A 17,006-nucleotide genomic window follows, 5' to 3' on the forward strand; every position below is an offset into this window, starting at 1 on the left:
GAGAGTAGGGGAACTTTTATCTTCCTAGCTCTTGAACCTCCAAGCAATCCTCAACCAAAAGGAAGCTCTCCATGCTCTTCTCAAGGCTCATCATCTTCTCGCTCTCTCCCACACAAGTCTCCATAGCTACGGCTGCTCAAGCGTTTATTGAATTAACTATACAGATTCTACTTCTTAATGCTTACATATCTTCTTTTGAACGGGATTCTTGCTTAATCCTTGCAAATCCTATCACCTACGAGGTGTTTAGGGCCCTAGGATTAAGTTCAATGAGGTCTTTTAAATGAACTTAAACTAATCAAAATCTTTGTCGAATTTTAGAGCTTTCATCTCTTAACTTTTTGCATTAAAGTTACAATTACCCAATTGTATTGACCCAAAGCTCTTCTAAAGAAGATGAATTAATTAATACAAAGTCCTTTCACAGGGGGGGTTGGATTCAAAATGTCTGACCCTCAACTGGTATCAAAGTCTCTCTCTCTCTCTCTCTCTCTCTCTCTCTCTCTCTCTCTCTCTCTCTCTCTCTCTCTCTCTCTCTCTCAGTTTTGGCACGTGTATATGATGTGTGATTGAGTCTACTTGATTTGCAATTGTCATGTTGAAATATGCTCAATGTTACACAATTGATTGATTACTCTAGTTAATCTATAATTTTTGTTACACTTTAATCCAATTCTCTGACATTGGTGTGAGAGCATACCTAGGTTATCTCTTTCTTTTTGAAGAAAGGGAAGTTCTAGGATTGAGCGTGAAGGGTTGAACCTTTCAATTAACCATTGTAAGTGAGTGTTGGGATCTATTAACCTATGTATTATGCAACTTAAACACTTTGGAAGCTATCGTATTAATAGTGGATCTTAATGGGGATTACCTTTGGTTTTACCAATATTTAGCGTACAAAAAGATCGAAAGGATCTCGTTAGTTTCAAGACTGGCAATGTTATGACCCTACTTTCTACCTCAATTAATTAAAAGATTTTATACCAAGGGTGTGTAAGATCTGAAGAGCTTTCTCTTAATTCACAAAGGGGAATAGTTGTGATTGTTCACACATAATAGTTATATCTCACAAGGAACTTCTGATTCACAAAGCACCATCATTATGTCTGAACACAATCAAGAAGAGAAGAGAGTGATTGACTTCACCAGTTTGGATTTGTACAATGATGTTGCAAATACTTAAGCAATTGAATTTCTTGCTCGTAGGTTACAAGAAACTATGGAAAATCTTGCTTTGAAGGCTGTGGTCCAAACACACCTACAAACAAGGAATCTTATTGTCCCTGCTCCCAAAGAGGATTCTCCTATGAAGTCTCATAAAGAGACTTCAAAAAGAGGAAATTTTATCGAGCGAAGGAAGTAATCATTTGCTACAAGAAGAGGAAGAAGCCCTCAATATGAGGCAAAGCGAAAGAAGAAATACAAAGATACAAGAGAGAAATCTGAGAGAAATCTCTTGTGAGTGAAGAAAATAGTCCTATGTCATTTGATGCAAATGTATATCCTAGGAGACATCAAAGAATTCCCCCACCATCACCTCTCTTTGGGACAACTCTCCATCATTGTCAAGCTCATTTGGATCTGAGAGTTTCTCCTACTATGATAGCAATTCTCTCAAAGCGCGCAAGAGGAGAGGCCATTGACACTCTCATGCTACCTGAAAGAGAGCATCTCGGCTAAGAAAGTTCAAGGAAGGAGGTAAAAACATAATCTTCCTCTCCTTTGATTGAAATTTTGGCAATGTGGACAAAGTTCTAAGCTTTATCCAGCAATTTGATGCGGCCTTTGTGGATGAAAATTTTTCAGACTCATCCAACCTCTGACATGTTGCTATGCATCCATAAATCAACGTGTCAATGGTGAGCAAGCCTCTACTCCAAGGGCGAAGCTTTGAAGACTTGGAAAACATGTTGAGATGTTATCATGAAGCAATTCTTATCTAATGGGGTTTTCGACCAAGTGCCCGGGGCAGCCACTTTTTAGAATGTGTATGCTATCACGTGCGTTAACCGAAGAGGATTATTAAAAGATCAAAATGTATCAAAATGTATACATACAGAGGGGGGCGGGGTTTTTTTAAATAGGCACGTAGTGTAAATATAGTATGTATATTGAGGTATTATTAATAACCTCTTGAACGCATGTGATATAGGAAGCTTTTGATAAGTGACCGCCCCGGGACCAAGTGCTTATTATGGCATGGAAAAGCCTAAATCTTAATGATGGAGAGAACATGCAAAAATATGTGGAGAAGTTTCTAGATCTAATCTCAAAGCTATGATATATAAGCACGTCAACTTCTCGGAGCAAAGCAACAATTATGTGTTGTTCGTTGACAATTGGAGAAACTATATCGATGCACAAAGACCTTAGACCATTTTGGAGGTTATCCACCACTCAATGGTAGCCTCCAACATCAAATTCCAAGATTCAAACAAGGGTTCAAAGCCAAAGAATAGGAGAGACAAGCCGCAAGAGAAAGGAAGAAATTCATATCAAAATGTTCCTACCAAAACTGGGAAGCCTAAAGACAAATCTGAGTACCAAGGTAAAAATTGATTATCTCCTAAAGATATAGAGTATTATCTTAAGAATAATAGAGGTTTTAAATGAAGTGAACAAGGTCATTCTTACCACACACGCCCTCAAAAGCATGCAAAGAAGGAACCCCCTAGAACTACAAAACGGTATCTGTTCAAGAAGAGGGTGATCTTCCACCTGGAAGTCCCTTATGTTATGCATGGGGAAAAGTGGGAGAACATGATGCACTCCACACATGATTATACATGTGTGGGATTAGCATTAAATCTAGGGGTAATGCTCATGACATGGGACAAGCATATGCTGTTGAAGGACCCTTTGAAGGCCAAGAGACTCAAGACACACCTTTGATTGGAAAGTTAAGGCTTCATGTTCAAGGGTATGTAAACAAAGAGGGTATTCTCATCTCTCCACTCAAGAATGAGGATATGTTGCTTGGAGTACCATGGTTTGAGTATGGCTGCTTCCATCAAGTTCTAGAGAGGTTGGTAGCATTTCAGCACAAGGGTAGAGACATCACTCTGCAAGTCAATGAGAAGGGGCACGCCATCTCCATTGTATCTCTTGACTCCTTTGACAAATCAATAAAGAGTTCTATTATTGCTTACATGATATTTGTTAAAGAATGTTCCTGAAAATAATGTTGTCTCTTCTAATGGTTCATTGAAAGTAGAAAGTGATTTCTATTAATTTCTAAATGAACACGCTAATCTTTTTATCGATGACATCCAAGATAGTTACTTCCTAGAATGGGGGATGATGATCATAGGATTGAGCTCATACTAGGAAGCTCTCTTCCTAACAAGCCTCCTTATCGGGTCTCACAAGCTCAACAAGATGAGATTATGTCAAAAGTTAATGAACTTGAGCAAAAAGGAATGGTAAGACCTAGGTCTTAACCATTCTATCCTCCTGTCTTATTAGTACACAAAATGGATGGTACATATATATAATGTGTGTAGACTATCGTGCATTAGCCAAGATGACAATAAAGAACAAATTTCTAGTCCTAGGGATTGAGGATTTGTTTCATATGCTACAAGGATCTACCTATTTTACTAGAATAGACCTTAAAAGTGGCTATCATCAAATACAAATTGTGCCAGAAGATATTCACAAGACAATCTTTAAGACTACTTTTGGCTTATACAAATATCTTGCCATGCCATTTGGGCTGACAAAGGCTCCAGCCACATTTGATCGAATGATGGAAATACTTTTTTCTATACACATAGCTTACTTTGGTGTATCCTTTGATGGTATCATAGTCTACTCTAAGTCCTTAGAGAAACATAAAGAGCATCTCGAAGTAGTGTTTCAAGCATTGCAAGAGAATAAGTTATTCATTAATAAAAAAAAGAGTGAATTTTTCTTAGAAAAGATTCAATACTTAGTACATATTATCTCAATGGATGGTATCCGTATGGATCTACACAAGCTTGAGGTGATAAATAAATGGCCTAAATTAATCTACACGAGCTACAAAGTTTTACTGGAATATGCTCAAACTGTAGAAAATTCATTGCAAAATTATCGACCATAGCAAGACCATTACATGATTTGAACAAGAAGAACGTCAAGTATGTATGGACTGAAAAGGAGAAAAAAGCCTTCACTAAGCTTAAAGAGAGACTCATGTCACAATTTGTCTTAGTGCTAGTAGACTTCTCAAAACCATTTGAGGTCCACTGTGATAGTAGCGGTGATTGCCTTGGAGCGGTACTATTTTGAGAAGGACATGCCATAACATATGAGAGTCAGTGATTGCACTCCGATGAGATGATTCTTGGCATCTATAAAAATAACTTCTAGTTGTCTTACATGCCTTGGATACATGGAAGCATTACTTACTTGGGACACCCTTCATCATTCAAACAGACCACTAGAGTTTCAAGTACTTCAAGACACAAACCAAGTTTTTTGACAACAAATGAGGTGGGCAAATTTCCTTTCACAATTTCATTTTCATATTGCTCACATTCCTCGCAAGCACAATCAAGTAGCTGATGCACTCTCATGTAGACCTCGATGCAATGCTATTTCAATAGACTCTTACAATGATCTAACCTCTATGGTAGATGAATACACTAATGAATTAGATTTTCGAGATGTTATGTCTGCCATACCACTATGAAAGATGCAAGAACCATACATCGTTCAAGATAGCTATCTTCTCTATGGCTCTTGGCTATGTGTCACTAAAAGTTTAAGAGATAAGAGATAAGGTCATGTATGAATCGCATGCTCCACCATATGTTGGGCATAGAGGGATTCAAGCAACAATGAATGCAATAGAGACATATTTCTTTTGGCCTACAATGAAAACAAACATATAAGGATACATGACTCAATGCATTACTTGCCAAAAGATCAAATACGACTGTGGGAAGCAATGTGGTTTGCTCTAATCGCTCTTGATTCCTGATTCTTCGTGGGAGAGTATTGCTATGGATTTTATCTTTGGCTTACCAAAGTCTATCCATGGGAATACAAACATATTGACAATAGTAACCAAGTTTAGCAAGATAGCTCATTTTATACCTGTAAAAAAGGCTATTAAAGCTCCACATATGGCACAACTATTCATTTCTCAAATACTTAAGTATCATGGTTTGCCAACGACTATTGTTTCTAATAGAGATCCCAAAATGACCATTAGCTTTTGGAAGGGACTCTTTGAGAATCTTGGACCAAAGCTCAACTTCTCTTCAGCCTATCATCCTCAAACGGATGGGAAAAGTGAAATTGTGAACATTGTGCTTGATCTACTCAAAGCCTATGTAACAAAAGTAGACCAAAGCAACCAATGGGAGAAGTATCTACCTTTAGTAGAATATGCACACAACAATACTGTGCATTCTTCTATAGATAAAGCACCTTTTAAGGTAATCGGAAGAACGTCAAAATTTCCTCCCATTTTGAAAATGCATGGGAAGATCTTTGGTGCTAATGAGTATAGTCATGCCTTACGCTATGCTTTCACTAAAATCAAAGAAGCTATCTCTATCGCACAACAAAATCACAAGGCTACTGTTGACAAGCATAGAAGAACTCTTTAGTTCAAAGAGAATGACCGGGGGTTCTCTTAAAATTTCTCAAAGCTCGCTTATGACACACTATGAGCAAACATTGGCATGGAGAACTCACATTTCATCAAAAGTACTATATTGCAAAATTAGCACATACATATTATAAACCATTCAAAATTCTATGACCAATCAATGAAACGGCTTATTAGATTAAACTACACTCTCATTGGCTAATCCATAATGCATTCTATGTACTAAAGTGCTACAAGGGTGATCTACCACAAGAGCCAGTAATGGAAGATCCTCTAAAATTTGGCTAAAGAGAAATTGCAACCTAAGTATATCACCTGCCACAAAGACAAGGTGCTACACAACGGTAAGATATTACATACGTATCTCATTAAATTTAGAACTACCCTTTTGAAGATGCTAAATGGATGCAAGAGCCATAATTGATGGATAGTATGCCACTTGTAGCCACATACAATGAATTGCATACGAAGCCCTAATGTTTTTACATCTATGTATTCAATCAAAATGCAATGAGAAAGCACGATCCTCTATTTTCAACTTTGAAGTTCTTCATTAATGTTTAAATGTAATGTATATGCATACCAAATGTTGCACACTCGTGGATAAGAGTTTCTCACAAGTACCAAGGAGACTTGCAATCTACTGTGGAAAGGTGTTGGTGCTAACAAGGTAGACATACTAGCAGTAAATTTTCTTCCTAGTTCTAAGTAGATTGGTCATCTACGTTGGAACAATGTCCAATGTGCTAAAAGTTGACAATCCTGATCAAAAAGCCAATGGACCAAAGATACCTCTCTTGAATAGAAGCATAGTCAAGGATGAGTATGATTTCAAGGGTGGGGTAATGTCACTAACTTTCATTTTTGGTCAGTGAATTTTCTCTCTCTAGAATCTGCTATTCTAATGAAAGAAAATAAAAATAGTAGAAGGGCCAATTATGCACAATGGGCCAAGGAATGTGTTCATGAACTAGAGAGTTCCAAAATTTGAATGTATTTTTTAGAAGTGCCAATGAAATTCGATAAGGATTCAATCGGGATTTTATCGGACCAAAATGGGATATTTGTGACTCCAAAAGACTCCAAAACGGATCTTGAAAGCCTTTGAAATTTGGCAATATGGTTAATCAAAAGATAGGATGGGAGCCAAGGTGTTATTATCCACACATACCAACCTAAATTCATGTGGAGATAAGGGATGTGGTCCACAAGCCTCCCATGCAAAAGAGAAGGATTGCGTTGAACTCTTGAGGGGTGCACTATTTAGTACCTCCCTATATAATGTGCGTTTATGGGATATTCTCAAACCCCATTTTTTAACATGTTTGCATGAATAAAATGACCCCTTATTTTAGGGTTTTCTTCCAAAATTGAATTTAAAACCACCTTATTTTAATGTATCTCTGTTAAATTGCTTAAAATTTTGTATGTTAAAACCATTCTTGCTGAATTCACATGGTACATTAACATGAGTACATAATGCACCCCCGAGGTTGCAAAGAGTAGGGGAACTTATGTCTTCCTAGCTCTTGAAGCTCCAGGCAATACTCAACCAAAAGGAAGCTCTCCATACTCTTCTCCCCAATTCTCTAACAACTTCAATGACATTGAATACAAGTTTTCACACGCTCTTAGGCATTGTTGAGAGCTACACAGAGAGACATTTTGTTGGTAGTGGGAGATGTTATAGCAGCAGTCTCATGCGTTTTTGAGTGTAGTTTTTTTTGGATTGCCATACGCGTTTGGCCATTATGTATGGTCTTTGTGGTATTGCCTATGCATAGCCATTGATGCCTTCTCACAAACAATTTTCAGATACAAATTTACATGCACAGGGATAGTCACAGGTTCTCTTGACACGACAAAACTGTGAGCATCTTTGGTAGTGATAGAAAATACAATTCCAGTGAGTGTTTGGATGCATGTGGTTTATGCGTTCTAAGCACCTTATGTGTGCTTGAGCTCTTTTGAGAGCAGTTCTTACTCACCGTAGGGAGCTCACTTGAGTCTAGCTTTTGCTTGCATCTCATCGGTGCCTATTTGAGCATGTGTCTTACGGTCTTATAGTGATAGTTTCATGTTTTGGACGTACATTGTGTTGCAGATATTGCCATTATACCTCATTATGGAGCCGATTTTGGCTTGTTTTGACAATCTTGGCCCTTTTTGAGACTTGGTCCGAAAGAGCCCTTCCATAGACTATGGCTAGTTGAGTCTGCATAACCTTTTGTGAGGGTTGTTGCATGAGTTTTTTTGAAGCTGAGCACTAGTGGCGGCTAGGTTACCTAGTGTAAAGTGGATTAAGTTTCTAGAGATCCCCATTTTTCTACGATTATAAAAAATTGATTTTTTGATATGAATCACATTGTTTTGAGGACATAATATTTGAGTTTGAATCTTGATTATATCATTCTAAATAACTTGAGTGATGGGGTGTGTGTGTAGATGGCTGAAATCTTACCTCGAGGGACATGGGCGTATATACTCTCCCGCCTTATGGTGGAGGAGCATCTTAAAAAAACAAGAGTGGAAGTGCAAAGGCTTGTCACTACTACGCATAATGGGGAATAGAAGAAAAGGTTACTATCCACGGATTGTATTGTACCTAATACATTCCGAGCTTCGTACCATTACGCTGCAGGCAACCCCGAGTTTAGGCCACTTAAACATAAATCCTCGCCCGTTGGGAGTATCGAGTAGATAGAATCCAAGTTGGAAAAGGTTATTGTTATCACTAACCAAGTGTTGTACATAAATGCTTATAAACTTACCTTGAGACGGAAAAGGAAACATGGATAGCTAGGAATATATTACCCTTAGTAATGGCTATGGGATGTTTCAACATTGTTATGTTCAATGTATGGGGCCATCAATGCCAAACGAACGACCAACATTCCTTTAGTCCGGTACCTTGAAGGTTGTTCTTTGACTTATTTGGAAAGTCGCTAATCCACAATCCTCGCCATGTGAAAGTTTTATACAATGCCTATAATAACAGACCCTAGTGCCTTGCAGTTTATTCAAACATACACAGCTCAGATGGGTGGGACACACCGGATGTGTTTCCAAAAGAATCTTTTTACTTCGATGACTAAGGCAATAGTTCACAATGAAATGGGAGTACCTGTAACTAACTGATCCCTTACTCAACAATGGTAGGACTCACACGCTAATGAAGAAATGAAATATTTAAACCGATCCCTTACTCAACAATGGTATGACTCACACGCTAATGAAGAAATGAAATGTTCAAACCAAAGATAAAAAAGGATTAGTGGGATCAACCATCCGATATACTCAAAGAATGGGATAGCTATGCTCCATTGGTGGAAGGGTGTCACAATGGATATTACCGGGTGCATTATGTCAGAGCCATTAGGATTTATTAAAACTTTCAAGAAACTTTGTAGACTTTTTGAACCCCAAAGTTTTGTGATATAGAAATTGGATTAATTTATTTTTTATTCTTTCTCCTATTCTCTCTCTCATCTTATTTTCCATTTTTTAATTCTATTTGGCTTAAAGAACTTCGAGCGGACTAGAATATTGTACTAAGTGTGACCTTGGTTGATATGGTGCAGTAAGTTTCCATGCCTCCTAGAGAAAATGCAACTGCCGCTAACACAAATGCACCTATTGTTCCTCAACACACCATCATTGATGGAGACATCGATGCTATGCTTCGCAAGTCTCAACCTGAAAACTTTAATGGGGAAGGCAAAGACATAGGCAAAGGTCTTGAAGATTGAATTGAGCACATGAATGACTATTCTGATTTGGCTCATTCGTCTGCAGTAAACAAAGCTATCATCGCTAAGTTCAAACTAGAGAAAACAGCCAAGCTTTGGTGGAGAGACCATTGCACAAAAAACAATGTTGATCCTAATGCTGCAACTTAGGATTACCTTAAAACCCAGCTCAAGAAGAACTATTAGAACAAACTCTATCATTCAGACCGTATGAATGAGTTTCTTGACTGTACTCAAGCAACCAGAGATCTGGAATCATACTATCAACATTTCTTAACACTTGTCAAGTATGCTCCAATAGGGATGACTCAAGAGATCAAGGTAGCTTGATTCGTGTCAGAGTTACATAATCCTATGAAGACTAGACTCCAGAGTCTTTGTCTTACCAATTTTGCAGATGTCCTTGATGCAGGCAAACCCATTGAAATATAGCTATCCACTACTGGAAAGAGGAAACCAGAACCTGCTGCTATTCATGAAATCAGAAAGCCTTGTCCCGAGGAAGAACAAAGATCTAGAAATCCATAGCAAAGAAGAGAGAACTTATTACGTATGAAGGCCATACATGATGATTTGTGCTACACTTTCTTGATCATGGTCATCAATCCAGGGCCATTTAACAATTCAAGCTTCACAGGATTGATGGAAAATTATGAATGTAGAAACTTCAATCCAAATCAGAATTTTAGAGATTTTAGACCTAAACCATCGACAATTCAAAGGAATTCAATCAGCAGAACTTTAACTAGAGTAAGAGACAACCTCAAACCAAGGGAACATTAGACTAGGCAATCCACCTTTTTGTCCCGAATGGACCGCCTGCCACCAACAATAACCGTCAACCTCGTCCAAGAGGAGGAGGAAATCAAAGACCTCAAGGAAGACCTCAAGTTAATAAAGCTCAGGGGACTAGAGGTGAAGGAAATCAGACAAATGCATATGTTCATGCTGCAATTGAATATTAGGGAGTGAATGAATAATTTTTAGTAATTCAAACCCCAGTGTAGTATCAAGGTAACTCTTTCATATTTATTGATTTAGGGAGTACATATTCTTTTATATCTCCTAAGTGCATTAGAAATCTCATTTTGCCTGAACACCCTGATACAGACATTACAATGGAATTAGCTACGGGTAGGAAGGTTAAATCTTCTACTTCAATGGGTAACTTGAATTTTGTTTTGGACGGTCACAATACTTTTGCAAACTTTAGAGTCTTACCCATAGGAATCTATGATGGAATCCTAGGAATGGATTGGCTTAAAGCCAATGATGCTCACATACATTGCAAAGACGACCGTCCAAGCGTGATGTTGATCATGCAATAGAGATTACTCCAGGAGCTCAACCAGTTGCCCATAGACCCTACGAAACTCAAGGAGCAACTAACCCAACTTCTTGAACAAGGCTTCATTTGACCCATCGTTTCTCCATGGAGTACTCCTGTTCTCTTTAATCGAAAGAAGGATGGTACTCTATGTCTTTGCATTGATTATCGTGGATTGAATCAAGTAACAGTCAAGAATAAGTATGTGATACCAAGGATTGATGAATTGCTTGACCGATCACATGGAGCTTCTATCTTCACAAAAATTGATCTTAAGTCAGGGTATTATCAAATTCAAATCAAGGAGGAGGATATACCAAAAATAGAATTTAATACTAATTCTGGATATTATGAATTTATAGTTATGCCTTTTGGACTTACCAATGCTCCTACAACTTTTAATCGTCTCATGACCGATGTGTTTCAAGAGCATCTTGATGATTTTGTTCTTGTCTTGTTTGATGATATCCTGGTTTACTCAAGAAACAGAGAAGAACACAAACAACATGTGCGACGAGTACTTGAACTTCTCATTCAAAATCAACTTTATGTCAAACGTAGCAAATGCATATTCTTCACTGACAAGGTAAAATATTTGGGATTTATTGTATGCAAGGATGGTGTTTCTACTGATCCAAGTAAGATCGAAGATGTTATATCTTGGCTTACACAAAAATCAATACGAGAAGCACGTGGATTTCTTAGTTTAACAGGATGGTATTGTATATTTATTCAAGGCTACGCTAAGATTGCATATCCATTGACTAATACACTTAAGAAGGCTAAAGTGTTTACTTGGAATGGACGTGCTTAAGCTAGTTTTGAGAAACTGAAAGAAGCTTTGGTGAATGCTCTAATACTACAGCTTCTAGACTTCTCAAAGACATTCACTGTGCTCACTGATGCAAGTGGATAAGCAATCAGTGGCATTTTGTCTCAAGAAGGAAAACCAGTAGCTTATGAATCTCGTAAGTTATGTATACATGAGTTAAAGTATCCTACACATGACTTGGAATTATTGGCTGTTGTGCATGCTCTTAAAGTATGACGACATTATCTTCTTGGAAGGAGATTTGAACTACATACCGATCATAAAAGCCTGAAGTAGATCTACACCCAACCTGACCTTATATATGCGGCAATTGAGATGGATGGATTTGTTATGAGAATATTATTTTGGAATCAAATATAAACCTGGGAAGGAAAATCTTGTGGCAGATGCCTTAAGCAAGAAGAGTATTGTAGTGGTTGTCACAACCTCTACTACCTCTTTAATTGACCTTATTCGAGAAGGTATGCCTAAGGACCCGTATTACATAAAAATCCAGTACTTGATGAACTTTAATAATCGCACGGAGAAGCAAGAGAGGCAAATCAAAGGCTTCCACGTTGAAGGCAATGACCTTTACTTCAGTAATCGTCTTTGTATTCCAAATCAAGGTGGAGTCAAACTTCATATATTACAAGCAGCTCATGACATACCTATAGCAGGACACCCAGGATATATTAAGACTTACTCTACTGTAAGGAAGAGTTTCTTTTGGCTAGGATTAAAGGGTGATGTGTTGAACTATGTGACAAGATGTTTAATATGTCAACGTATTAAAACTGAACGAGTTCAGTACCCCGGTAAGCTTCAACGTATTGATGCACCACAAATGAAATGGGAATGCATATCCATGGATTTTATTACAGGACTTCCTACATCTCTGGGATATGAATCTATTTTTGTGGTTGTTGATATGCTCACAAAAATGACCTATTTGTTTTCAATCAAGACAACTTTTACGGCTAGAAATATAGCTCAAGTTTTCATGAAAGATGTCTTCATGTATCATGGTTTACCTCGACGGATAATTTTTTATCGTGATGCGAAGTTCACCTCAAATTTTTGGAAAGCCTTATTCTCAGCTACAGGAACCCAGCTGGCCTTTAGGACTGCTTATCACCCTCAAACTGATGGGCATACAAAAAGAACAAATCAAATCATTGAAGACATGTTAAGAGCTTATTGTATGCATGAGCAAAGTAAATGGAATATATATTTTTATTTGGTTGAAGTTGCTCCTCATTCCAATGTTCAATTCGGATGTCTCCTTTTCAAGCATTGTATGGATAAGAGTGTCTTACTCCACGTAAATGGACAGACCCTCTCATACGAGTTCAAGCATCCAAAGAAACGTTGGATGAAATGCAACTACAAACAGATCTTATACGGTAGGATATTAAGACTACTCAAGATAGACAAAAGAGTTATACTGACCCAAAACGATCTATCAGACTTTTTGAAGAGGGCGATATGGTATTACTGAGAGTAAAACCCAAATGTAGTTCTTTATCAATGGGTAATTATATGAAGCTCAGTGTGACATATTGTGGACCTTTTGTAATCACAGAGAGGATTAATGATCAAGCTTACAAACTCTTGTTGACACCACACATAAAAGTACATGATGTTTTTTATGTCAGTTTATTCAAGAAGTACGTACCGGATCCGCAACACATTCTTGATAATTCTCTATTATCTACCTCTACCGATGGAACTTTTGAAGTATATCTCGAAGTGATACTTCAAAGTAGAACTAAGCCTCTATGTAATTGGACAATTATTGAACACCTTGTTTAATGGTCAACGTAGATGCTCCTTGGAAACATGATGATGTAATGAAACTAAATTATCCAGATTTTATGAGTTTTTCAAGTGTGGGAGGATGTAAGATCCCCAATTTTTGGATCTCTTTTAAAAATAAGAAAAATAGCTTTCAATACCTATTTTGTTAAATTTTGATTTAAGATGCTTGATTGATAGTGTAAGGTTCTAAAGTAAAAAGCAAAGCCGTTTCCATGTTCCTTAATCTATGTCTTTCGGGAAAGCTATGGTTCAATTTTGTAAAAATCTGCTTTTTGAGTGCTTTTCACCCAATTTTTAGTTTCATGACTTTTAGTGTTTTTTAGTGAAAAATGAGTCCGCTTTCTTATTCCAGTGCGAAGAACACCCGTGGTTCAATTTTAGAAAATTTTACTTTTTTTTTCTTTTTACGCTATTTTTAGCTTTTCGTGCTTTACGACGTTTTTGAAAAGAAATGTGCTTCTTAGGATGACCTAAACATAAAAATATCAATTTTAGTCCCTGTCGGATTTGAAAATGACCACGCGGAGCAAGAAAGGGACCAAACGGGATTTTTATGAGAAATCATTTTTATAAAAAGCAGTATCGTAAATACGTTGGGACAGTACGGGAAAGTCATAATTATGTCGAGACATCGCAATGCGGCATAGTCTAGCTAAGGTTCCATTAGTTGGCCGGATACTGTTCAATTGATCTATTTTATTGTAAAAATTGGATGGTAAGTGGGAGAGTTGACCACCAAAAGCAAAGGCATGTTTTTAGCAAAGTTCACAAAAAGCTGTTGCTATTCCTAGCCCAAAAACTAGCGCTAGTTTTCTGGCTTGGGCATCACTCCGGCTTGCTGTAGTGTCTATAAATTGGCAAGTCTCACTTCATGGAAGAATCTATAATACAAAAGCCTTTTGGAGGGGGGACCGGCTCTAAGTAAATCCGGTCCTCAACTATTCTCTAATTCTCTCTCTCTTTTACAAGTATTGTTCATGCCTAGCTAACCAGATATTATGGTTATTAAGTACTCCACTACAATAATCTTAATTCTGCTACTCTCAATGTTATTAGTCCAATTTCCTTACATTGGTATCAGAGCTATTGCTTTGTTTTTTCTTGCTTAAGAAGAGAGTTCCTTAAGTTGTCCATGAAAGGTTGGACGTGTTCATTGCAAGAGGGTAAGTTGGAAGCAATGATTTTTCTCCTAGAGAGTACAAGGGGGGAGGACATCGTAAATCCTATGCTACTTGGAAAAGGTCCCACAAGCTTAAGAAGTTCAAGGAGGGAGGAAAAAGCATCTCTTTTCTCACCTATGATGGCACCTTTGGTGCTAGGGATAAAGTCTTGGCCTTTATCCAACAATTCAATGCATCCTTTGGAGATGAGGTATTCATGGAGTCCTCCAAGCTACATCATGTAGGTATGCACTTCCAAAAGTCGTCCCGACAATGGTGGGCTAGCCTCCATGGCAATGGTCAAGCTCCAAACACACGGAAAACTCTACGAGTTTTCATCATGAAGCAATTTCTTACAAGCGATGCCAAAGATAAAGTGCTCATTGAATGGTGTATCTTGAAGCTACTCCCCAACAAGTCTATCCACAAGTATGTGGAATTTTTTTGGGATTTACATCTCAAAGCTACAGTCTTCCAAAAAAAGATAGACTTTGCCGAGCAAAAACAAAAATTTTGTGCATGACTATCTAAAGAAATGGCCAAGTATGTCAACTCTCAAAGGCCTAGGACCATCACGGAAGTCATCCACCACACTACAGTTGCTTCATGCATCAATTTCCAACAAGGGGCTAAAAGGAATGCTAAGCCCATGGAAAAAAAGAACGAAATGAATCAAGAGGGAATAACAATGCTTAAAGGTCTTCCCTAGGTAACTACAACATGAAAGGGTGGTGGTAATGTGTGTGCTAATCTCCACCCAACCGTGCTATCTTATAGCCCCCCCCTAGCGTACACACTATCCGGTCGTGCCGGTGGCCTTGCCCATAGGATCCATGTCCTTACATTATCCCCCCCCCCTTGGAGAATCGTTTTGGTCCTCGAAAACGAACGTAGGAAAACGTTTCTTAAGTGTGGAGATTCTCCCATGTAGAACCTTCTTCAGGTCTATCTAGCCATTTTACCAACACCTGTCGTCTGACATGATGTCTGGTGCGAAGCTCATGAGAATCCAAAATCTTTTCGAGCTTATGAGGAATGCTTGTTGGTGGTTCGATAAGGTCAACTAACACACCTGTGTCAATGACATTATCATTCTATCCTAGTAGTTTTCGTGAACGGCTAACATGAAAAACAGGATGAACTCGCGAGTGCTCTGGGAGAGCTAACTTATAGGCCACTTGACCTATACGTTTGAGAATGGTAAACTGTCCACAATAGCGTGGTGAAAGCTTAGCAGCTTTTCCTGTCTTCAGACTTTCTAAATGCTCCGGAACTTTGAGGAAAACCTTGTCTCCTTCTTCAAAAGTAGCAAGGCGACGATACTCATCTGCGTACTTCTTTTATCGATCTTGAGCTTGCTTAACATTCTGTCAAGCAACTCGAAGCATGTCAAAATGGTCTTGGAGAAAATCCTTCGCTTGTTGTATCTTGTCCTTAGCCAACCCCACCATAACGGGTGATCTAGGTTGAAATCCATATAAAAGCATAAATGGACTAAACCCTGTAGTCACATGCTTTGAACTATTATAAGAAAATTCCAATATAGGTAAGTAGTCTTCCCAATTGGTTTGCTTCTTGCTAATGTACACTCATAGCATATCCTCTAGCACTTGATTAACTCTTTCGATTTGACCATCCGTTTCTGGATGATCAACCGTACTTAGATTAAATTTAGTTTCCAATTTTTGGAACACAGCTCTCCAGAAGTGATTATCAAACTTTCGATCTCTGTCACTAATGATACTAGCTGGAAGACCGTAGAGTTTATATATATGCTCTATAAATAGGCGTGCTACTTTTGGTGTCTTAACCGTAGTCTTAGTGGGAATGAATCGACCCATCTTTGTGAGACAGTCTATAATTACCCAAATGGCATCATGGCCACGATTTGTAGTAGGTAGTCCTACTACAAAATCCATAGAGATACTCTCCCACCTACCTTGTGGAATCTCTAAAGGATGTAAAAGGTCACCTACCTTGTGCCTTATTAACTTGGCACTGTTGGCAGTTTAGTACGTACTCTTGAACATCATGATGTAAGCCCGGCCAATAAAATTGCCGTCGAACTTAGGCATACGTCTTACGAATACCTGGATGACCAGCACTTGGACTATCGTGACACTCAAATAAGATTTGGTGCCTAGTGTCTGAGTCCTTTGGCACACATACTCTACCTTTGTGGAGTAAGTAACCATCATCAATGGAAAAATTATTCCATCGCTTAAGCTCTTCCTGAGTAGGGGTGGAGCTCTACGTGTTGGAGTTTCTATCTGCGCGTGCAGAGACATGTTGATCTGGTTGTTTAGAGACATGTGAGTGTGAGGGATCCCGTTTTAAAACTGCACTCCACACTTTAGCAATGAGTGATCTTGTGCACACTTGTCACGTTATGACTCTAAAAATCCACTCTTTATTTCCTTGAAAGCAAGTGAATTAATCTGAGGCATCCGACTTAGTGCATCCGCTACTACATTATATAGCCCCTTGCAATATCGTACCTTACAATCATAATCTTGAAGGATTTTGGCCCGTCGAG

This window comes from Adiantum capillus-veneris, chromosome 27, assembly GCF_014529385.1.
Source record: "Adiantum capillus-veneris isolate H3 chromosome 27, ASM1452938v2, whole genome shotgun sequence".
Taxonomy (NCBI): Eukaryota; Viridiplantae; Streptophyta; class Polypodiopsida; order Polypodiales; family Pteridaceae; genus Adiantum; species Adiantum capillus-veneris.